Source organism: Plodia interpunctella, chromosome 30 (genome assembly GCF_027563975.2).
Source record: "Plodia interpunctella isolate USDA-ARS_2022_Savannah chromosome 30, ilPloInte3.2, whole genome shotgun sequence".
NCBI lineage: Eukaryota > Metazoa > Arthropoda > Insecta > Lepidoptera > Pyralidae > Plodia > Plodia interpunctella.
The window spans coordinates 214,866-239,731 of record NC_071323.1 but is presented as its reverse complement, the minus strand read 5'-3'; the positions used below and the strand labels follow the sequence as shown (position 1 = coordinate 239,731).

At 34.5% G+C, this 24,866-nt stretch overlaps 1 protein-coding gene across 2 annotated transcripts in view; it reads right to left on the bottom strand.

Annotated features, from left to right (window-relative positions):
* The window catches only part of neur (neuralized), a 43,207-nt gene that overhangs the window by 8,570 nt on the left and 9,771 nt on the right, over positions 1-24,866 (bottom strand). The window lies entirely within an intron of this gene.

The window sequence follows — 24,866 nt, the reverse complement described above, 5'->3', positions numbered from 1 at the left end:
AGAGACTTGTGTTATGGGATACTAACTCAACGATACTATATTTTATAACAAAAACATAATATAGATAAACATCCAAGACCCGGGCCAATCAGAAAAAGATCATTTTCCATCATGACCCGACCGGGGATCGAACCCGGGACCTCTCGGTTCAGTGGCTAGAACTATACCACTGCGCCACCGAGCTCGTCAAATAATAATACTGTTATTTATATTAAAAATATGTTTACAAATTGTAACATTATCTCAGTTCATCACGATCGTATCGAGTGTGTTAAATAATGATTAAATACTCTAATAGATATACTCTTTATTTCGACATATACAAAGGAATAATAAACTACTAATTCTACTTAAATCCTAATACTTAAATCCTATTATAAATGCGAAAGTTTGTGAGGATGTATGTGTGTATATGTTTGCTATTCTTTCACGCAAAATCTACTGAACGGATTGTTATGAAATTTTGTACACGGGTAGAATATAACCTGAAATAACACATGGGGAACTTTTTATACCGAAATTCCCGCGGGAGCGATGCCCCGGGGCGCAGCAATATATAAGCCAAAAATTCCTAACAAATATTACAAATGCGAAAGTAAGTTTGTTACCTCTTCACGCTCTATCTGCTCAACCGATCTTCTTGAAATGTTGCACACATGTAGTTTGAAATATGGAGAAGGACGGACATAGGGGTACGTCATAATACCTTTCATGCCGGAAAATTAACGCGGGCGAAGCCGCGCACATAAACTAGTTCAGGTATAAAACAAAACAAAATGGCGTCCACAATTATATAATTACCGGAGGACTTCCTCAGTTGTAAACATCGGAAGCACGTGCGTCGCGTTTCGTTCCTCTTGGTCGGTGGCGCGGCAACAGGGGAGGGGAGGTGAGGGGTGAAGGGGTGGTAAAGTTTAATATGGCTCTATAAGAGGAATTTGTGGTGTTCAGATCTGCTGATATTACGATATATTATCTATAATATTGACGACCTCGGTGGCGTAGTGGTAAAGTGCTTGCCTTTGAACCGAGAGGTCCCGGGTTCGATCCCCGGTCGGGTCATGATGGAAAATGATCTTTTCTGATTGGCTCGGGTCTTGAATGTTTATCTATATATGTATATGTTATAAAATATAGTATCGTTGAGTTAGTATCCCATAACACAAGTATAGAACTTACTTTGGGGCTAGCTCAATCTGTGCGATTTGTCCTTATATATTTATTTTATTTATTTATTATTATAAATTATATACTCGAACATACAAACTCACAAACGCTTACCGTTTGTGAGTTTGTATGTTCGAGTTCTGATAGTATTGGAATAGTATTGATGGTAATATGGATTGTCAAATAGGTTATTAATTAAGGTTTCTTCTCTCCTCACAAGTAAATGAGCCATGCGGGCACGAACTAATATATCACTACAATAGGGGTTGGTACTTGAGCCAGGTGTTCGTAAAAAAAAAAAAAACTGAGGGTGGGCGCCATTTTGGGACCGGGCCCCCGTTTCCGCCGGAAGGACTGATTTTCTCTCGACTTTACCGATAGAAATCGGATATTTGATAAGATTTTTTTGGTTAAATTCGGAAGTCGCAAAAAAAAAAAAAAAGCGAAAGTTTTGCGAACAAAGAGAATGGGAATGACATCAATTATTACGCCATGTTTCTGACATACATCATTATTTCCCATAAATTATTAAAAATATTACAAGCTCGTTTGCTGAACAAAACGAAAAGTATTAAAAAGTTTACTGATGATTTATGAATGATATTATTGAGCACGGAAAGCCAAGAAAAAAAACGGTTTCATTTACTTTTAAATAAAATTAAACAAAATTTACGATTTCACGAAATAACTCTTTTATTTTGTAGTATAATACTTTTACACATTTTTTTCTTTGCGCATTTCAAATAAATTGTTCAATTCGAATATCACTTTGACAGAAAAAAAAAACTTTAGAATCGTAAAGATTTTTTAAGGAAAAGTGCAGTATAGGAATACCAACAGCAACAATATTGGGTCAACGCCTGGTTTGAACACTACAAGCGGAAACTCGAGTTAATTGATGTTAATTCACTTCCTCTTGCTGTAATTAAACTAAACACTCAACAATTTTACGATTTCCAAACCGGTTTGTAACTTTTGAGACAAGTGAGTCATGTCACACGTCTTTAGGCGACTTGAATAAAATCTGACACCAGTGTTAGCAACTGTGTTCAGCAATGACACACTGGAACTTTTAGTAAATACTAGCGGCCCGTCCCGGCTTCGCTCGTATAAAAACATAATATATTAGTCACTTAAACCTTCCCCTGCGATCACACTATCTATTGGTAAAAACCGCATGATAATCCGTGCAGTAGTTTGAGTTTATCGCGAATAGACAGACGCGGCAGAGGTAAGGTCCTCCGCCTAACCTATTATAATATGAAAGGATTTTAAAATATCAAGAATTAATAAATATCACTAATGCTAAAGTCTGTCACGCTTTCACGGTTAAATTGCTGGATATATTTAAAAAAAAATCTAATACTTAGATATGGTTAATGAGACGAGGTCAAACCGATTGCCGAGAGCAGCGGTCAGTTTCATAATAAAACTTTGTTAGACAAAGTTTGAAACTTCACCCGCCATTTTGCGGGCCATTAACCACCGCTATATTGCTTCTAGAGTTTTAATAGCTCAGGCGTTGCATTTAAACGGTCTATTCACATATCTAGATCAACTTTGACGTCAACAGCTCTAAGTATAGCGAAGTGATTGCAGGAAGCCTGTGACGCAGTTCGTGACATTTGCCGACGTTTTGGCGGGCTGTCACCGGCGACGCCATGTTTGCGAGGTCCTTTTTTAATTGGGCAAAGATACGAATGTGCGATGCCAAATTTATAAGTTACCTTTTACTAATACTGATACAGTATCACGTCTTTGTGGCTTTCAGGGTAGACAGGGCCAAGAATTGAGGACTTGAATATCAATATTTTAAGAGTTTAAGCTTTGTTTGGTTCATTTAATTTGTATACCTTTTTTTAAATAGTCTATAAAAAACTTCTCAACTCAACTTCTATAAAAAAAAAAATATTTTTTTTTCTTAAAATGTTAATCATCCGGAAATACTTTTAAAAACTTTTTACTACAAAAAACATACCATTTTACAACATATAGCTATGTTCAAAAACAAAATGTTATTTTTTCAAAAGTAATTTTTTTAACATAGTACCATACTGGGGTGAATTTCACGAGCGTTTCGAACTCCGCCGCGGGCTGTCATTAGTGTTTATTAAATCGTACCATACACAGTAATCAATTTAATTATCCTATTTTATAAATAACTAAAGTACTGGTACAATGTTGATTTTATAAATGTTTAACTAAAAAAATATATTCTTTATCAAAAAAAAATATGCGACACTAATGAAACGCTACACGCCGCGTTCAAACAGTCGTGAAATTCACCAGCTATGTTAAAAAACAAAAATAGTGATTTTTCCAAAAGTATTTTTTTAACCATACGCTTGTTTTATGATAGTTATCTACTTAACTATAAATCAGCCCTAACTGTGACGCGACTGCATTTGAGAAAGACAATGTGCTGACGTCACCCGCCAATTCTTCTGATTGTTGTGTGACGACAATCTCAACGACAATGCATATATCCAACTATTGTTCTTCCTAATTCAAACCGCTGTGGAATTGTCAACACTGACCATAAACAAAAAATAAAAAATCACATTGACACTGGCCGGTAAAATAAAAATATTGTTTATTTTTATTTCATCAACACCGTATGGAATTTAGAGAATTTATTACACTAGTTTTTTTTTTATTATTTACAAAACAAAAAAATAATGATATTATTCAAATGTTGTAATTATTTTTTATTTTAATGATATATTCCTTCGTTCTCATCATAAGCAGCCCTCCGTATCCCACTTCTTGGCTCATGTGTTGCTTAAATTAATATATATATAATTAGTTTATATCACTCGTATTAAATTCATATTATAAACATTACATACAACTTTAAAATACATAAAAAAGCAGAAGATTTATATTTGCCAAGACAATTAGAAAAATCGTCTTGACACAAATGATTATATTTAAAAAATGGTAAGCCCTTCTGGCATAATAGGGACCAACACTGTTTGAATGAGTTTCTTTCGGCATTTGACGAACTCAGTGGCGCAGTGGTAAAGTTCTTGCCACTGAACCGAGAGGTCCCGGGTTCGATCCCCGGTCGGGTCATGATGAAAAATGATCTTTTTCTGATTGGCCCGGGTCTTGGATGTTTATCTATATATGTATTTGTTATAAAAAAATATAGTATCGTTGAGTTAATATCCCATAACACAAGTCTCGAACTTACTTTGGGGCTAACTCAATCTGTGATTTGTCCTAATATATATATATATATATATATTTCTTCTCAGCAGTGGTCGTTCCGAAATGTTAGTAGTTTGTAGCTTTGGTAAACATCATTTAATTTAGAATATGACGTGAAAAAGTGCCCGTGAAGGCCTAATTTCTGAATAAATGATTTGATTTTGATTTTGATTTTGAATGAAAAAAAAAAAATCATACTGACACAACTTGTTTGGACACTGGCCACCGACAATTAGAAACAAAAAAAAAAACCTCTTCAATTCAGGAGATGCGGCCGGGTGCGCGTGCGCAGTGGGATCCTCAATAGGAAATCTGATAATGACGGGAGGGTGGGCAGCGGCACGTTGTAAACTGTTCAACCGTTGAAACTATTCTTGTGTTTATAATTATACAATGTAAATAATCTCGATTTGTGCATCACGATGCGATATTTCATAAGTTCTATCCAAATATTTAAAAAAACATTTTAAAAAGCTTCTATTTGAGAAAGAAAAAGTTGGTATTCCTAAACGTTACCAGCTGTAGTGGATTTCCCTTTGATAGATGAGTTGAGAGCTGCTTTTGTTCGAATTCTGATTTGGAAACTGTCTTAATATTTGTTTTTCTTGTAATGCTTCGTGTGATATTTCTTAAAACGTTTAAGTACACAATATTATTATTATTATTTTTATAACTTAGCACCTACATTGACGGCAATGACTGAAAATCAGTGTTTATGTACTAATGTGCAGAAAGTTCACTGAGTTACGGCCTTTTCGCCTTGCTGCAGCACACTAATTCCTTTAGCATCATGTTTGTCTGTACGTGTAATATCAATATTGTTTTAATGCTGTATATGTTATTATTTTTAAAGTCAGTGGCGACACAAATACAAGTTTATATGTCTATATGTCTATGTATTTTGTAGCGAATAAGCAATCGGCTATTCGCCTGGATTCGACGTCATAAACTCGTAATTAATTTTATCGTATGTCATCCGTGCTCAGGCCGGTGTCCGAGGCGTTGTACAACACGTGCGGCAATGCCCAAATTTTCGCGAGGGTTACAAAACCCCTCATTCGTTACGGCACACGAGTAATTGTGCACACGTGGCTGTATTTTTAGACGATTTAAGACGTGGTTTCGACAGCCAAATTCTCCTGCTATAACTACACATAATTCTCACTTAAGTTTTTGTTGTGTTGCTAATTTTAACTTTGCGACTGCTTAAGAAAAATACCTTACTATCTAAGCAAGACATTGCTTTTTGGCACTACTGTCTGCTTACTAAAACCAGTAGCTGTTTGTAACGATATTAATAATAGAAAAATATCCTTTTTCACACTATTGAACTTTGTCAAATTGTTTTCAAATATTACAATATTTTTTTTATACAATACATAATAAAATTGTATAAAACATAGTCGCTTCCCGCTGTCTGTCCCTATGTACGCATAGATCTTTGGATCTACGCAACGGATTTGCGGATTTTTTAAATAGATAGTGTGATAGCCGAGGCAGGTTTAGGTGTATTGTTTATTATAAACAACAAGGAGTTTCTCCCCTTGACCCACTAACATACAGAGTAAGCAACGTGATAAACCGACGAAAATTAAATGGGGGTTGTAATACCAATCCCCGCTTTACAATTCTTGAGGGAATTGCGGGGATGACGCCCCAATGAATAACGTCGTATGATATTATAATAAGCTAGTTACATCGCCCTCTACTTTTAATATTTAAAAGAAATGTCTACGAATTTTGTTTGTCTACTTCAATAAGAGTGAAATTTGCGCGAGCGCAGCTAGTCCGTTTATAAAACTACAAATGACTAAATTGTACAATGGAAAAACTGTAATACACAATCTGTCAATACTTTTTTTTAGTTTACGAAAATATATAAAAGTAAATTTAATAAAAATTTGGTGGTGGCCTTCAATTTTCTCATAAAGCAATCTCCAAAACATTCGCTCATACTTCTAATATTTAAACTTAACGGTGTTTTTTTTGTATAATTATTTGACATAAAACAGATAAGAGTTAAAAATAACCGTAGAGTTAATTTCACCGTGCGTTAACGCTTCAAGTGGAATCAGCTCTTTGATGTGTTCACGACTCGCTAACCGAAGGGTGAGGTTTCTCTAGCATACAACGTGCAAGTTATTGAAATACAGATTTTTTTTCCGAAGAAAAAAGAAAAAATGCCTTCGTATAATAAAAAGACTTCATACCTAATATTATAAAAAATATTTGAATAATGAAAAAAAAAAAAAAACTTTATAAGATTTATGTTCCTCAGGCAATAATATATATAAATATTTTTGGTTTGGCGTATCGTATCTCTTTTCCTCTGTGCAAGCAAATGCGAAAAAGCTAGTTTAATACAATGTGTACATTGTATTAAACTAGTTTCTTAAAAAAACATAAAACAAAAGCTTAATCAAACACGATTTTCATACAAACTTTCACCCCAAAGACAGATTATCGCATTTATAATATTAGAATGGATAATTCATTATTTATTTCAAACAGAATCCATAGCAAATGTAACAATCTCCATAAAATGCACGCATTGCTTGTTCTAAACGTGGATATTGTGTTACCTACCATATTTAATCAAATAAAATTGATTTGATTTAAAAAAAATACACTAAAAACGCTAAAAATCATATTGATAACCTAAATCAAAATTCTGTTCATAATTCAAAAAAAGAATAACGACAAATATGTAAGTATTATTATTATTATTATGAAGAATTATCTTAATTGCTATGTTGCCAGCATGCGAATCGATTTCGAATGGACAAAGCGAATGAGATTGTGTCGGCTTAAGACTGGATTATATTTGGGGGGGAATTGAAGACGTAAATATGCGATGGGCAGGGTCGCAGCCCTCGGGGATTTCATTCGATTTGGTTCGAATGAGCGCACAGATGGCCGAAATTCGGAGCAAGGTACACTGTTAAATGGATTTCGCTTGTAACTGATGCGATTTGAGTATATTCTTTTAAAGTATGTCTATTTAAGATGGTATTTGTATTAGATGAGAAAAAGCTTTAGTGTTGCTTTCAATTCAGCTGGAAGTTTTAAAGGTGAGCGGAATTAAACTGATACCTTAGCAGTAACAGCATTCCCTGAGGGTTGATGTCAGACATTTGGACGATCCTATAATCAGAGACGAATATTCAAAATTGAAAGATTTATTTATTACCTCAGACTTCGGGGTTCAATATAAATCTTTTAAAAAATCCAGACGAGAATAAAATTGCAATACGCAAGGATGAGAGAGACAGACAGACAAATTATAAAATTAAAAAATGAGAATTACTGCTCGTAATATATAAAAAAATAGTGGTCATGAAAACAATGTACTAGGAGAGCATCGCTGTGAAGAGATGTACGAAGCAGACAATGACCCTAAAGCAGCCACCGTGACCGAGCAGACGTGAACGGGGCCATTTTGAAACGAAACACGCGATTTTTATTGTTATATTTCAATTAAAATTTCCGATTCGTGTTGGAATTTACGGAGATTCGATTCACGGGATTAAAAACGATTTCGCGCTTTACTTACGATTCCGAAGAATAGACTACACATTCGAAATTTGAGAGCGAAAATATTTGAAAATAGATTTTAGGTAAAAAATCTAATAAAAACTAATAAATCTGATAGCACACAAAACAATAATAATGGTTTTACGAAATAAATATGACAGATCAAATAAGAATTCAGTGTTGTACATATTAGAAATCACACATAAAACAATGAAGACAGACAATAAACTTCTCGTAAGGCAAAGAACACGATCGGTCGAAGACAAATATAGATGTAAAAACAAAAGATCCTCAAGGATTGCACAAAGAGCTTTGTTAAAGCACGTGAATCACTAACTAATTATCTGTTACTTAGAATTAAAATATGTAAATATTAATACGATACATAGAGAAAATATTTTTTTATTGCTGGCCAAAAAAATAATATAGAATTGGAATGTTTTAAAACTATAAACAGGGGTTCGAATTTGAGGGTGTCAAATCTCTTGACTTGTGTATTGAGGGGTTATTTTAAAAGTATCAGTAGAAAAATGTCATGGCCAGAAAGACTGGAGATTTGTATAAAAAAAAGTTAAAATTCAAAATTGGAACCACGCGTGTGACTTTCAGTACATGTTTAAATTAGAACTAGTAGCGACAAAGTAAATCAAAATTGAACTTTATACAACGCTATTTAAGGACTGAATTTTTTTGTTGCACACTAAAAAATATAGTTCCTATTCTTAAGGTTTAAGGTTCAAAATAGATTAAATAAAAGTGATGATGCTACATCAAGTGTGACGATCTAAAAAAGCGCGGCGCGTGACACGCTGCACGCGATCACCGCACATGTTAGACAGGGATAGACTGATGCTTCTTTATAAAAAAGATAGGGAAGGAAGATGTAATTTTCTCTGCTTTACATCAGTCAGCAACTATTATGTGTTTGGTTGAGATTTTCTAATCTCTAGAAAAGACGACGATTGACGGTTAATCTCGGCAAATAACTAAATATCTTTAAATAATAGGTTAGTTTCCAAATTTTTTTTATGACATTCGAAGGCTCCACCAGTGAAAAAAATACTGTGATAATGACAATGCTTTCAAATATATGACAAAAATAAAATCACGCATTTTCGGACTCGTCCAAACGCTCCGTGCTGAGTGACACGAACAAGTGACGTCACAACGTGCGAAAACGTTCGTGAGGGAAGATAATATGTTTGTTCGACAGCTACATTAAATATTACGTTTATTGTGATGATATTTCTTAATAAAAGTTGTTACAAAATTTTATTTTTTTTATGATGGTTAAATTTATTTTTATAATTTCATACTTTTTGAAAATGGACTCTACAACCAAGTTTAAATCTTAGTATTGACCGACAAACAGAGTAAAGTCATTCTATTAAAACTACAAAAATCACTGATGCTTAGATAAAAATAGAGGTAGACGTTGCCCGTGGCTTCGCTCCCGCGGGAATTTTGAGATAAAATATAGCCTATAGCATTCTTGGACAATGTACCTTTCTAGTGGTGAAAGAATTTTTGAAATCGGTTCGTTAGTATCGGTGATTACCCGTCTCAAACATACAAACTCACAAACGCGTACCCCTTTGTAATAATAGTATAGACTATATAAATTAAATATAAATATATATATATATATATATATATATATATATATAAAAGAAAAATGTAAGTTTTTTCTTTAAAATATAGGTAGTATGAATAAGAATTCATAAGAAAGAATACTTAAGCTAAAATATGTTTTGTCACTGCCCTTTACAGTGTTTGCTTAAGGTATACTTTTTTTTAAAAATAAATAACAGGTTTAATTAACTTTTGCATCTCAAGTTTCACGTACTAACATAATTTAGTTTTATTTATTAACGATTGGATCTAGTTGTCACAATAAAGAATATTATTGTAACTATTAAATAAATATATAAGAAAAGTAGGCGTCAAATTTAACAAAAAACAATCTAATCCTCAAAACCCTAGACGCCAGCGCCGTGACAATAGAACGGACCATAGAGAATTACAAATGGCGTCCAGATGGCGCGCGCGGGAGTCGTCGGTAATATCTTCTCTTACGCACATGTCGTGTACCGTTTATAAATAAGCGTAAATAGAATACGAAGCGGGGATATTATTGGACAAATATGTATCAAGTTTGTTGCAAGATAAAATGGATGGTAAAGGAAAAAGATTCGGTTTAATGAAAAGTTACGAAAATCACATTTTTGACACAAGCTGTTATTGTTGTCACAGAGATCTTGTTGCATTCAATATTTGGAAAACAAATCATGTACGTGGAATAAACTGTTGAGTTCCCTCGACTGAAGCCGTTCTTGGATACACCATCAGACTAAAAATAATAATGCATTGTCATCCAAATTAAACGTGTGTACAAAATTTCAGCTCAATCGGTTGAAGATATCTGCTTCAACTTTGAGCTGTAAGATTCCACCCGAGTCTTACATCATACAGTACAAGTAAATTAAAATATTGTAAAAAATATTCCAGTTTATTGGGCTTACCTAATAGACAAAGTAAAGAAAAAGCGGCCAGAGAGGTGGGCTAAACTGGCTACCTTCTGGACACCAGATGGCCGCAGAGGAAAACACAGACCCAGAACGAGACGACATTGACAAGTTTCTACCTGGATGGCCAGAACTTGCTATGGAGAGAGATGTGTTGAAAAATAAGGGTGAGGTCTTTGCCCAGCAGTGGGACACAACACCTAAAAAAAACCGGGTTGCACTCCGGGAGTGCCGGCAGAAATTAAAACTTGAATATTAACGTTGTGCATTTTTGATCTCTTAGGTACGAATTTTCGATCAGGGTCGCGCGTCCTGACGCGAGTTTAACATTTTTTCACCCGTCACAAACGGTGCACAACGCCGCTAAAGAAGTTTTCACTTCAAAAAAATATTCCATTATAATTAGTCCAGTATTGGAACGTATTTTATATAAGCACTTGCTTCACCGCATCATTTAACTACTGTAAGGTACTTAAAGTAGTATACTATCGATATGCCTATCGATACCGATACTATTGCTTTTTCTCAAACTATCGATAGTATATAAAAACGCTATCGATAGTCGACTATCGATTGACAACTTTTAACAATGTATCCTTACACATTATAAAACAAAATCTGTTCGCGATAAACTCAAAAACTACTGCACGGATTTTCATGCGGTTTTCATAAATAGATAAGTGTGATTCCTGAGATAAGTTAAATCCAATAATTTCAATGTTTTGAAAAAATGCATGAATAATTTAATTATGGAATAAAGAGGCTTCATTATTCTATGAAGCAGACGAAACCACAGACAGGATGGGATTGGTTCAGCGGATGCGCGGGAAACTCGACGCCGCCGGGACCAGGTTTCTGTTCCGGGGCTTTCCATCGATCGGGTACCGCTGCGAGCTACGTTGGAGAGTCGATTGAAATTACGATAGAAACAATATTATCCTGCTAATATTATAAATGCGAAAGTTTGTGAGCATGTGTGTATGTTTGTTACACTTTCACGCAAAATCTACTGGATGTATTGTTATGAAGTTCGGTACACGGGTAGAATGTAACCTGAAATAACACATATGGTACTTTTTATCCGAAAATTCCCACGGGAGCGAAGCCTCGGGGCGCAGCTAGTATAATATGAAAAAGTGTGGTTTGTGTTCCCGCATAATTTTCATTCAAAAATATTGATATTTAAAATTATTAATAGTCTTTGAGAGTAACGTTAGTAATTGCAATTACACGAGTAAATAATAATTATAGACATGTAAAAACTTAGTAAATAATGGTTATTTCATTTATTTCTCGAAAATATTAAAAACGAATAAAAGTATCCGGCTCGAAGGACCACAAACCGCGGGCGGAGCTGCGGCCGACCTCGTAACATACACGTAGCACGTTCCCAACGTCCACATTCTCCTTTTCACACATCGTGAACGCATCGTGTGAAAAAAGCGATCGAGCGTGTGGACGCAAAGACGTGCTACGTGTTTTATGTTTCATGGTAGCCCCCCAGAACCGCCCACGGACTTCAAACGATCAATTTAATTACATCTAATGCCACTAATCATCTGGACAATGAATCGTGGCCCTCTCATTAAGCCGAATGACGTGAGTTTAACTGATCTACGGTTAACTCCGTGAGAACCGTGTTATGCTATATTCTGCTACTAATGTGTAAGTAAATTTATTATTTACTAGCTTTTGTCCGCGGCTTAGCCCGCGTTAATTTTCCTGGATGATTGGTACCCTATGTCCTTCTCCACACTTTAAACTACATATATGGAAAATTTCAAGAAGATTGCTTGAGTAGATAGAGCGTGAAGAGGTAACAAACAAACTTACTTTCGCATTTATGATATTAGTTGAAGATGATAAATAAATACAAATTATATTAATATATTAATAAAATAAATACAATTCATTTCAAAAACAAAATTAAAATAATTAACATTAACGTCAAATTTTACTTTACCATAGTAATTCCAAATAGCTTAATAATAATAAATCCCAAAAAGCTACAAACTACTGGCTAAAAATATGAATGATAATTATTAAAAGAATAATTGCAGCAGGTTCCACTCCAGTCTAAGCGACCTTTACCCGTGAGAAAGTGTTGTAAGGTCAGCTGGAGAGGATTCAATCGATTATCACTTTTATAACCTTAGGAAAACTGATCGAAATTGCTTGAACGGTCCCGTTGTTTCTAATAATTTAGTTGAGACATGCGTACAGTGTTAGCTATGGATATAATTTAAAACATTAGTGGCGCCATCTATACTATTATTATAAAGAGATAAGCGTTTGTGAGTTTGTATGTTTGAGTCCGGTAATCTCGGAAACTACCGAACCGATTTCAAAAATTATTTCACCATTAAAAAGGTACATTATAAGATATATTTTATCTCAAAATTCATACAGGAGCGAAGCCCCGGGCAACATCTAGTATACGAATAAATATTTCATTGATTGATTGACGTTGAATTACTGACTCTTTTAAAAGTGAAACAGAACAACGGATAGATCCGCGCATTAATGTAACGGCATCGCATCCCGTTTCCCACGCAATTTTTACTTCTTTTTAACGCGTATTGGCGACGCCATCTTAATTTTATTTTTTTCCCCCCGCTGCGCTACCGAGACGTTTTTCATTCTAGTCTATGGATCTCTCGGTGGCCAGTGTCGTGCGTGCGAAAATAATGTTTAATCATTCCTTTTTTCGAATCGATTACTAGAATCGAGATGAGTACGTGTAATTTGTTCTTTTACTCTTTGCTAGTTGAATTATGAATGAATTCCGTTTTGTTTTCATTGTGTTGTTAATAACATCGACAGTATGCGGTGTCCTCGTATCCTGTCGTCGACTATAATTAATAAGAATATGTACTAAACTGGAATTTATTGATAACTAGATGTTGCCCGGGGCTTCGTTCCCGTGGGAATTTTGTGATAAAATATAGCCTATAGCAATCCTGGATAATGCACCTTTCTAATGGTCAAAGAATTTTTGAAATCTGTTGTATAGTTTCGGTGATTACCCGCCTCAAACTCACAAACGCTTACCTCTTCATAATAATAGTATAGATTAGGCATACATTTACACAGTATATATTATCGATTTCCAGAGAAGCCACATTTTGACTTCTACATTAAAATTTGTAATTTTAAAAAGTTATTAAAAATCCAACACCTACAGTCTTAAAAACCTTTAATAAATATTATCTGTGAATTTCTACAACTAGACCAGGATTATAGATTAAATTGTTTCCTATGATTATAATCATTTAAGATAGTTTAAAAAAAAACAATAGTTATCGAATTCGACAGATTAATAATCCAATTTTACGACGCAAACAGTCAAGTAAAGTACGATAACAATAAAAGCGATCAATATACAAACTTAAAATAACTCCAATTTAAGTAATCATGGTACTAGGACAACAGAAACTAGAAGGAGCTTCCCAATGAAACTAGTATTTTGGCGCCAATCCACTGTGACAGGATGAAGTTTTTTTTTTTTTAATCTGCCTCCATCGTGGGAGAATCGCTCTGTTTATAAAGTTTTATTTTTTAATTTAATACATTTCGTAATTAAACTGCCAGTAACAAAAATTACTTTTATTGTAACAAGTTTATTGTACACGAAATTTATTTTGTTCTTCTGTGTACACTTTATTGGATTATAGATTAGTTTGAAAATTATTGTTAAGTCAATATTCTGTACTTCATTGTCTGTAATCTGTTTGTGTGCCTTTTAAATAAAATAAAATAAAATAAAAAAAACAAGTTTTTTTTATGTTCTTCGACATGGTCAAGGTTATACGACAGTTCTGATATGCCGCTTTACATAGTGTGAGCTATTATATTGTCAAGTCGAAGACTTTTTACCGTCTTCCCATGAGTACTCGACATCAAGTATTCAATCGATGTCCACTTCGAAAACGATTATATTAACTTCCGAAGAGCCGTACACGCACAATGTCTTCCTTACAGACACATATTGGTCTCGGATTTTATTTAAGTCGCCTAAGGGCATCTGACATGACTTATACAACTACCCACCAACGTCCAGTGTCATACACACTAGTAAAGAAAAAAAAAACACCGTCAAAAAGTGAATCTCCTCATTCAAAAACAGCCACACGTTTCGTAACATGCATCTCGTTCCAACGCACAATGTCGCAACACTGACTCTCGTCTATCTCCCTCCCGCGGTAGCCGCTCGATTCTCACGGACCGTGGGAACGTCACCTTTCGACGCGCGATGTATCGACCGCTATCGATTTGTCATCCGATAGTGGTATCGATACTAGAATCGATTGTTTGTAAACACTAAGTGCACCCTTTCGAAATTGCGTTACAGTTTTCAAAATATAAACTGGGTTATTATATCGATCACTTTGAAGATGGTTTTGTTTATTTATGCAGAGCCTGAGCCCCACCGCTCAACGCCCTCAATATTTAAATTGCCTACTTTTATGAATCTAATGGGAAGTAGTGGTATATTCATTAATAAGTAAGTCGTAAAAGTCATGGCAAATGCCTTTAGGCGACGTAAATAGAAATGTAAACAGAGATAACACAGTCGATGAGAAAAAAACAAGCTTCAAATTAAACAATTTTTACCCAAAAATTCACACGGAAGTGAGGCCATGTGTAAATCGAAAACACAAAAGTCTTTCTCTATGATCACCTGTTCTATCCGTTAGGAAAAAAAAACTATTAGCTACAATCTATGGTTGGATCAATGTTCAATATAGGTACTTACGCTCAAGTTTATTCATATTAAAGTACAGTCGCCATCGAATGACAGGTGCTCAACCCATTTCCTAATACAATAACAGCAGGTGCAAATTTTCACATCCCGGAAGGTGATTTTGCCAATACACCGATTGAATTAAATCATAGTAACGAAAAATACAACTTATCCCAATAAATATAGAATACAAATTGATTTAACAATACTGGCTGACGTTAAAAGTGTTCTCATGAATTTTAAACATTCAAAATAAGAAATCAATTTCGTTAGGTTGGCAATACTCGCTTCTCACGCGTTCTTTTCGTAGAATCCAGAATTTGAACTTGGAATGGCATTTGCGAAAATGAGTAATTTCGGAATGGGGAAACAAGAGAAAATTAGGATCAGATATATTGGCCGAAAATAATAATTTAAAAAACCAAATATGGTTAAAAAAAAGAAAATATATTTAAAACCGAATCGTTGCGTTATGACGGTGATCTATCAAGAGATCTAAGACGTGACGAGTTTTGAGGTTAATCCGCTTCAATGTAATCACAACCCTGTTACAACTCACATACAGTCCATTATTCTATTAACATAAAAAACCAAGTAATAACTGGCAATTTCATCGCGGTCTGTAATGTCGTTGATTTCTTGCAAACGAATTTGGGTTTTTCTATGTGGGTTATAAAGTTTGAAATCGTGTGTGACATTTTTGGAGGGCAATTTAGTAACGTTTAAGTTGTTCAGCAGATATTTGCCGCTTTGATTGTCCAAAGTTTTTGGGGATTTTGTTGTAGTACCGTCCTAAAATTGCACAATCAATGTAATAATATTTAATACTTAAGATAAAATCTTATTTTAAGTATTACATTAACCGTGCAACGTTACTGATTGAACTCAATTGTAATCACAATTGAGTTCAAATTGTTCGTTTCGTCTACTGGTCATTACGCAAAATACAGAAGTCAACTGTCTACTTGTCTACTGGTCGCAAAGTACCAATTTCCCAAAATGTCCCGTTCGCAAAATGCCGCAAATGCAGTTTCGTCGCGGAAACCACATTTTTGGCATTTTTAAGTTTTCTAATTTTTCCCTCACGACAGAAACATGTGATAACTGTTGAAAAAAAAAACGTTTTACATTTTTAAGGCATGTAAAAAAAATTGTTATAATCCGACGATAATTATATTTTTTTAACTTTTAAAATAGAATAGAAATAAATTTGTTCAAAAAACTACAGACATAATAATAAAAAAAAGAAAATTAAGATAAAAAAAAATAAAAATAAAAAACAAAACGTGCGTAAGTACAAATAGTGATTATGTGTGTGTGTGCTGCAGCAATCTAAACAGGCCACAACTCAGTGATGTTATTACTCAGGAGCAATACACTGATTTTCAGTTGGAGCCTTTACTACGAATTGGATGCTTTTAAACGTTATCCGTGGTATTTCCACTACCTCCCCCGCATTACTCAGAAAACGGGTGAATACGGTGCAAAGGCGACAATATGACTATGTATTTTCTCACGAGAAACAAAACAACCACATGTACCTCTCGTGTACCTCGTGTCTGTTGGACAGATGTTTTGGTTTGTCTCAAAAGCCTTTTGTGTACAACGACCACGCAAAATATCCGATAATTAGTGGACAATACCGAATAGTCTCTGATATTTCTGTAAACATTTACTTCCCACGTTAATAACGCACAAGACGAGACAAGTTTTAGAACACATGTTCGTTTTAGTGAGTTGATTTTTTTTGTTTATATTTGTAATTGTCCAATTCCCGGTCGGGTCATGATGGAAAATGATCTTTTTCTGATTGGCCCGGGTCTTGGATGTTTATCTATATATGTATATGTTATAAAATATAGTATCGTTGAGTTAGTATCCCGTAACACAAGTCTCGAACTTACTTTGGGGCTATCTAAATCTATGTGATTTGTCCTAGTATATTTATATATTTAATGGGACATTTTTTTCGTTTCCAACGGCCCGCGCCGGCTTCGCTCGGGTAAAATCATACTAAATTATAGCCCTAAAATGTTCTCAGGAATCACAATATCTATTTAAAAAAACACGCACCTAAATACATTGCGTACTTTTTAAAGATCTAAACAAAAGCAGACAGAACGAAAATATTTTTTATTTCGAAAAAATATTTTTTTTTTAGAGTTTTTTACTTTGTTATTTTAACATTTTAAAAATTTCATTTAAACTAACTTTGGTCATTTTTTAAATTAGCAACTAACTTTAGCATTTAACAATAACGTCACAATAATGCGGCAGTGACTCACGTCAATTCGAACCTGTCACACTTTGAGAACAGCTGTCCGGTGTCATTAGACGCGCAAGCGCAGCTCGTGATCCGAATTGAATCGGATTAGAGCGGGCTAGCTTCGGTTTTTTCTTTTAATTTTGTCTATGTCCAGTGAGAGAACTGAAGCTTGATTTGACCTTTTAGTTATAAGTCCGCGGTAGGTATCGCGTCTGTCTGTATGAACGCGATAACCTTGAAAACTACCAGACTGATTTTTGTACGGTTTTCACCAATAGATAATGCGAATTCTGAGGAAGGTTTAGGTGTATAATTTATTAAGGTTTTACCCGAGCGAAGCTGGGACGGGCCACTAGTAAGTTATATTACAGATCATTGTCTAAACTTCGGATTCGACTGGTAGTCTATCTCGCCGCATCTTATGCCTCTGTTACATCAACTAATTATAAACCTTATTCATCATAAATAGGGTTCAAAATCATTAATTTCGGCAACACCGACTGGCTATTATATCTCCATTCGATATTGAAACTTGCATCTCGGGAATAAAGTTGAAAATCGTTAATTAAAGTGTTTCAAGAGGTTAATACAGCGTGCCTTCTCCCACGACCTTTGCTCTGTTACGTCGTTTAAACTCTTCCCTTTCAACGTGAACCCACATTTATATAGACGAGAACACATCCCGTTAGAATACTAATCGAAATAATTCACGTAAATGTTTCTTACTCTTTCACTCAATATTTTATTTAATCATTGGTTTTTGGTAACAAGTGTTCTTGATTTAGTTTTTGTTAAGGTACTTTTTATCTATTATAAAACAAAGTCCACTGCCGCATCTGTCTGTCTGTTCGCGATAAACTTTTTGACGGATTTGCATGCGGTTTTCACCAATAGATAATGTGATTCCTGTGGAAGGTTAAGAGGTATAATTTATTATGTTTTTTACCCGAGCGAAGCCAGGCCGGGCCGCTAGTAAAAAATAATAATTTAATGACTGATAAGATGTATTCAAATGAGAGCAAAAAATACAATTACTGAATACAACACGGGCGTTAGTCACAGTGACTTAGCAATGTAAAACATTACTCGTACCTGTGATTTCCGAGAGTTACTTATTTCTTCTAAAACGGACGAAATTTTAATTAGATGGCAACACTGAAAAATTTGATTCTCGAAATTTCAATTCAAACTTGCCCCGCGTTCCTCGGACATTCCATGTTTGATTCTCACGATCATTAGCGCGGTTCGGATCGGACTTTGTGGATGGCCAGTTACAACATTTAAATTGAAATGACTATCTAAATTCAAATTTGGAACGAAACAGAGACGATTACAAGTACAGCGTAAACGAATTTAGAATTGTAATACTTTATTTTTGGCAGACCACAGACAAAATGTTGAATTTTATTTAACAGAAAAATCACAATGCATTATGTACACTGTTATTAGAATGTTTAACTTTTTTTTGGATTAGGGGAACGCGATTAGGGTGGCTAATTACTGGGCCGCAACAATTTAGTGTTTATCATCGAAACGCTAAGAACAATACAATGTTGTTCCCATACAAAAACGTCTCGGCATACTTCAAGATAGAAAAAAAATAATAATTTGAAATCAGCTGTTGTTGAGAACACCTTTACATTGCCATCTTTATCTCACTCTATGGGAATATCTTACGTCTCTTTCTACAAAGGACGCAGGCATTTGGTCAAAGCATCTGGTGTTTTATTTATGGCGAGAAATTATAGTGGATAGTGATCCTTATATAATTTTCACTGGAACTATTAAGTTTAAAGTAACCTGTATGCTTTTTATAATAGTTTTTAAAGTAATATGTATCATATGCGTATATTTTATATGATTTAAATAAAGGGGGGCTGATAAGTGAGAAACAATTTAAAAACCTAATAAAATATTTTTTTACCCTAGATCCTTATTGATGTAAAATTAATCAATGAAAAAGTGTCTGTGCGTTTTGATTAAGTACTTAAACGGAAAGTATTGTTTTTCTAACAATATTTATTTTTCACTCACTATTATAGCTTCGATCAGAACCGCTAAGACACGCGATCGGACACAAAATTCAATGTTTAAACAAACATTCATTTAAACAAACTAAAGCTTAGTTAAGTTAGCGTGTAAACGAGACATTTTTGGATTTGTCATTTCCTTGTTTTCCGAGCGATTATGTCATGGCACACAGCAATATTTCGAGTTATTGTTAGTATATATTCTATCTATATATTTATCTATTTATTTAATAAAGAAGAAACCAGCAGCGTTTACAAAAGGATACAATACAAATTCTTATTCAATAATAAGGCCAATAAAAGGTTTCCTCTCACTATTACAATAATATAGTCAAGAGATGAGTGTGACTGTGTAATGACATAAGTATTAAATATGTAACGAGCGGAATCCTGCGGAATGAGTGTGCTTAATAATATTTTAGAAGATGGAAGTTAAATGGGAAAGTATACTTACCTACCAGTTATGAAAATGATTGTTATATTATATTGCCATGCCCCATGCCAATGAAGTATCTATATATATATATATATATATATATATATATATAACCTAACGTATAGGGGGGTGAAATCGATGGCTGAGGACAGAATTAGATGGAAATTGATGATATACGAGTATATCTATATATATAAAAGAAGACGCTGAACGACTGACTGACATACCAACGCACTGCCCAAACCGCTGGGTCTAGAAACTTAAAATTTAGCAAGTAGATGCTTTATGTGGTCTAGAGGTGCACTAGCGACTCGTCCCGGCTTCGCACGTGTAAAAACACAATAAATTATACACATAAACCTTTCCCCTGGAATGACGCTATCTAGCAAAACCGCATGAAAATCCGTGCATCAGTTTTTGAGTTTATCGCGAACATACAGACAGACAGACGTGGCAGTGGCCTTTGTTTTGTAATATGTAAGGATTAAGAAATCAAATGATACTTATTGAGATAGATTGTATGGAAAATATTTTAAAAAAATTATATGCATACAGGAGTTTCTATCTCGCTCCTGTATACGATTAGGTACGTACCAAGTACCTACCTACATTACAACATATAATTCATATTTTTTTTATCAACGGCTTATCGTACACATGTCCTGCCTCTGTCCTACTCTAACATTCAACATTGTATATTCGTCCTTCTCGCTCGCGTTTCCAAATATCACCAGCTGTTTCGAAACGGGAATTTTGACGTGCGCCTGCGCAACGCGCTAGGGTTGCTAATTTCCGATCCTGGCATGGACAAGTGTGGTGATCTAAACTAAATCAAATGTCATGTTTCATATTATAACCATTGCATATTAACCTAGCTTTAATATAACAATAGAATATGTAAAAACAAAAACATTTTAAAATAAAATCTAAATTAATAAATTATTGTATTGTTATGAACATATCTATGTAGCTATCAGATCCCACTGCTGGGCAAAAGCTTCCCCTTTCTGTTTCCATAATGAACTACTTCAATGTTTTTGTATACATATAATGTGGCCAAAAGACCACATTATATACAAAATCAAACTAAATCAAATTAATTTTTAAAACCAATAAAGGAACTAACGAACGAATGAAGTTCGACACTTCAAGGAATTAAAAAAAGAACAAAATTTCCCAAAATGTTTAAATTACAAACACGTCGTTGCCAACCCTGGCTTCTATTGTAGGAGTCAGCTGCTTCTCTCAGCTGGCCTATTGTATTTTTTTTTCTTTTTCTCAGCAGACGACCTTCCACAGTGAATTGTTATTTTGAAAAAAGAATCGCAAAAGCGCGCGGCCGTTACACTTCTGGTTTTGAATTTCGATAAAGTTTTTTTTTTAATATACGTACCTACGTCTAATAGGATGCTTACCAGCCAGTAAAACGTGAAGTTCTTATATAAGTTGGTGATAAGAGCGAAATTGTAGTGAATTACGAAATGTACCAATCCTGTACTGAAGATATTTTCGATTTTTTTTTTTTCAACATTGAATGAAATCGCTAATGGTTTCTGTCCCGCAGTGAAATCGGTCGCAACACAATAAAATATATACTAAGAAATCGCCGTATATTTATGATTATACTTAAAAATACGTAGCGCGTGGAAGACAGAGAAAAATCTCGTAAGCAAAGTCGTGGGCAAGAGCTAGTGGAAATTAGAAGTATACAATATGCATATATAATCGGCTAAGCGTGAAAGCAATTCAAATGCGGCGAGCCACACGAGCGGCGACGGGGCGTGACGCTTGTATGTGTAAAAATCGTGACCGACATCACGCGTTAGCATCGGAGTGTTATTGTTATTTTAAATGGATGTATATACATATATACATACTAGATGTGGCCCGGGACTTCGCTCCCGTGGGAATTTCAAGATAAAATATAGCCTATGGCAATCTTGGATAATGTACCTTTCTAACGGTGAAAGAATTTTTGAAATCGGTTCGGTAGTTTCGGAGATTACCCGCCACAAACATACAAACTCACAAACGCTTACCTCTTTATAATAATAGATAGATATAGATAAACTGTATACTTAAACCTCCCTCAGCAATCGTCCTGTAGTATTTGAGTTTGTGGCATTCACACAGACACGACACGATAGGGGATATTCTAGTTATATGTACGGATGAAGAGTTCAAAGTTGTTTAAGCTAACAATGAGTATTTATAACAATGATTTTCTTAGGAAATAATCGTTAAAATTCTACAAAATTTCCATGTATACAAGTTATAGTTAAATTCAAACAAAGAACACAGCGTTCCATCTTCGAAAACATATTGTGGAACGAAATGAACATTTCAAAATCATCTTTCAAACAACATTTCCATTTTCGAAAAGCGGCCATAAACAAAGCGCGACATTCGGCAAAGGCGTACAGAGTTACACAGCCAGGGGAAATTTTTTGACATCTGTCGAAGGTGTGTTAGTTAAGAATCGCATCTGGTGTGCGAGTATTGCCGACTTCCGCAGCTTATTGTTAGTTCCGAGCACGGCCGGAACATCTGGTCTTAGAAATACCAATTTCGAGGGTAGTATGAATTTAAGAGTTTGTAATTACGTCCTTTGTTTGTCGCTTCCTTTATTGCTTTACTTGGATGATATTTTAGTTAATTCTGAATCTATAATACCGTAAATAGGTTGTTGTTCGCGCAACACGTAAAAAGTGTGATGCGCTTTTCACAGTGACACAGCGTATGGTCTAACTTAAAATATGTTATAGGTTTCATCACGATACGTTGCTTAAAACCCGAGACAATAATAAGTTATGAGCAGTTATGTTCATATGAAATAAAGGGGGGCGATGCCGCGGGCTAAAACTAGTTACATTATAAAGTCTTGAATCGTTAAGGAAAAATATGGAGAAGCCTTAGTTAGTTAGAGTGGAACAAAATAAAAACAATAATTATAACATCGTTGTAACGTTTTTATCGACTAAAATATAGCATAAAAATGCGCAGCACACATTTTTAAACCATCAATGGCATAAAAAACACTTACTTAATAAAATATTTTAATGATATTAATTTACACATAATACAATTCAAAGACAAATACATTCTCTATTTGAATTTACATTTTATCTATAAAAATTAAAAAAAAAAAAAACTTAGTTAATACAATAATAAGACTGAACACTGGCCATCATGACACAAGGTGCAATAGCAGCCGTTTAAAAAAATAAATCGTCCCACGAGTCAACGCAGATGGCGCGCGCTGCTCGAAAATGGTAATTTTAATTCAGCATTAAAATGTCATACACAGGAGACAGGATAGTGATCGTATCATAGAGTCGACAGGTGCATTTTGACTTGCAAATTTTATGACGAAATGCCAATACTTTGTGTAATTTTTAACCCCCCGACGCAAAAAGTGGGGTGTTATCTAATCAAATAATTTATTCAGAAATTAGGCCTTCACAGGCACTTTTTCACGTCATATTCTGAATTAAATGATGTTTACCAAAGCTACAAACTACTGGCATTTCGGAACGACCACTGCTGAGAAGAAATGCCGAAAGAAACTCATTCGATTCGTCCCTATCATGCCATTTTTTATTATAAATTTATGTATAATTTTTTATCAGTAATATAACAATGTAAGTACAGAGAGAATGTGAATTATAAGTTTGACCGCAGCTAAAGTGTGTCTGTCTGATTAAACCATAACTCAAAAACTGCCTATATTACTCTTGAAGGTTTCGTCTATATCTGTGCCAAATTTCAACAAAATCAGGCCCAATAGTTTTTGAGTTTATGTATATTAGCGTAATGTAACAAAATTTCATAGCGAATTTCCTAGTCATTATAAAATTTGGTAGGTACTAAATATTGCCTTTAATTAACGTTTGATTAAACTCTTAATTTACGATCAATCTATTGCTAAATTACGTAATCTAAGTGGGTATTCAGGGTAGGGTTCACAACAACACTGCTGAAAACAGCATTTACTGTTTTTCACTAAATTAAACTTTTTACTGTTGAACAATAATAATGTAATACAAAATACTGTCTTCAGACTCTCGGACACACATTAGGACGAACTCTCATATACAATCGCGATTAAAACCCGCAGCCATTTTAAAAATATTTTAGAGGGGGGGCGCTCGGACTCTCAGTGCAGCGCAGCCGCAAAAATCATTAAAATAAAACGCTGCATTTTGTCTAAAACACATTTTGTTTCTCAGATTTAAATATATTTACTTAATTTCTGGTAAAAGAAAAGTTGGCAAACCTAAATATATTGCCAATTTACTAGCATATTCCATTAAAAAAAAAACCTTAAGTGTTATTCGTAGGTACACGCCTACACATCCCGCCTACGTTATGATCATCATTTTGTAACAAATCCCACGACGATAAGGACATTAATTATGATTTGTTCTGTAATTAATGTAAGTCTCCGTCAGCGGCTGAATGTAGCCTGTGTCATTCTCCAGCATTTACCTATCTAAATACAAAAAACCACCTCAATCGAATGCTCCGTTGTGACGTGAAAGAAGGACAAACATTATTATATGTATTGGTATGGATCTACAGGCCGAGATTGTAAAAAAAATAGCTTATTTGACGTATAAGCTTTTAGATACAATAATTTATTGCAGTCACGCGTTGTCATCCAAACCAAACTTGTGTACAAAATTTCAGCTCAATCGGCTGGAGATATCCGATTCGGAATTGAGTTGAAAGATTCCACCCGAACATATTGACATTGGAAGATAAAGCTTGAAAATTCAATCAATGCTTATTGTATTTACATATACATAAATATTTAAGGGCAAATCACACAGATTGAGCTCGCCCCAAAGGTAAGTTCGAGACTTGTGTTACGGGATACTAACTCAACGATACTATATTTTATAACAAATAAATAATATAGATAAACATCCAAGACCCGGGCCAATCAGAA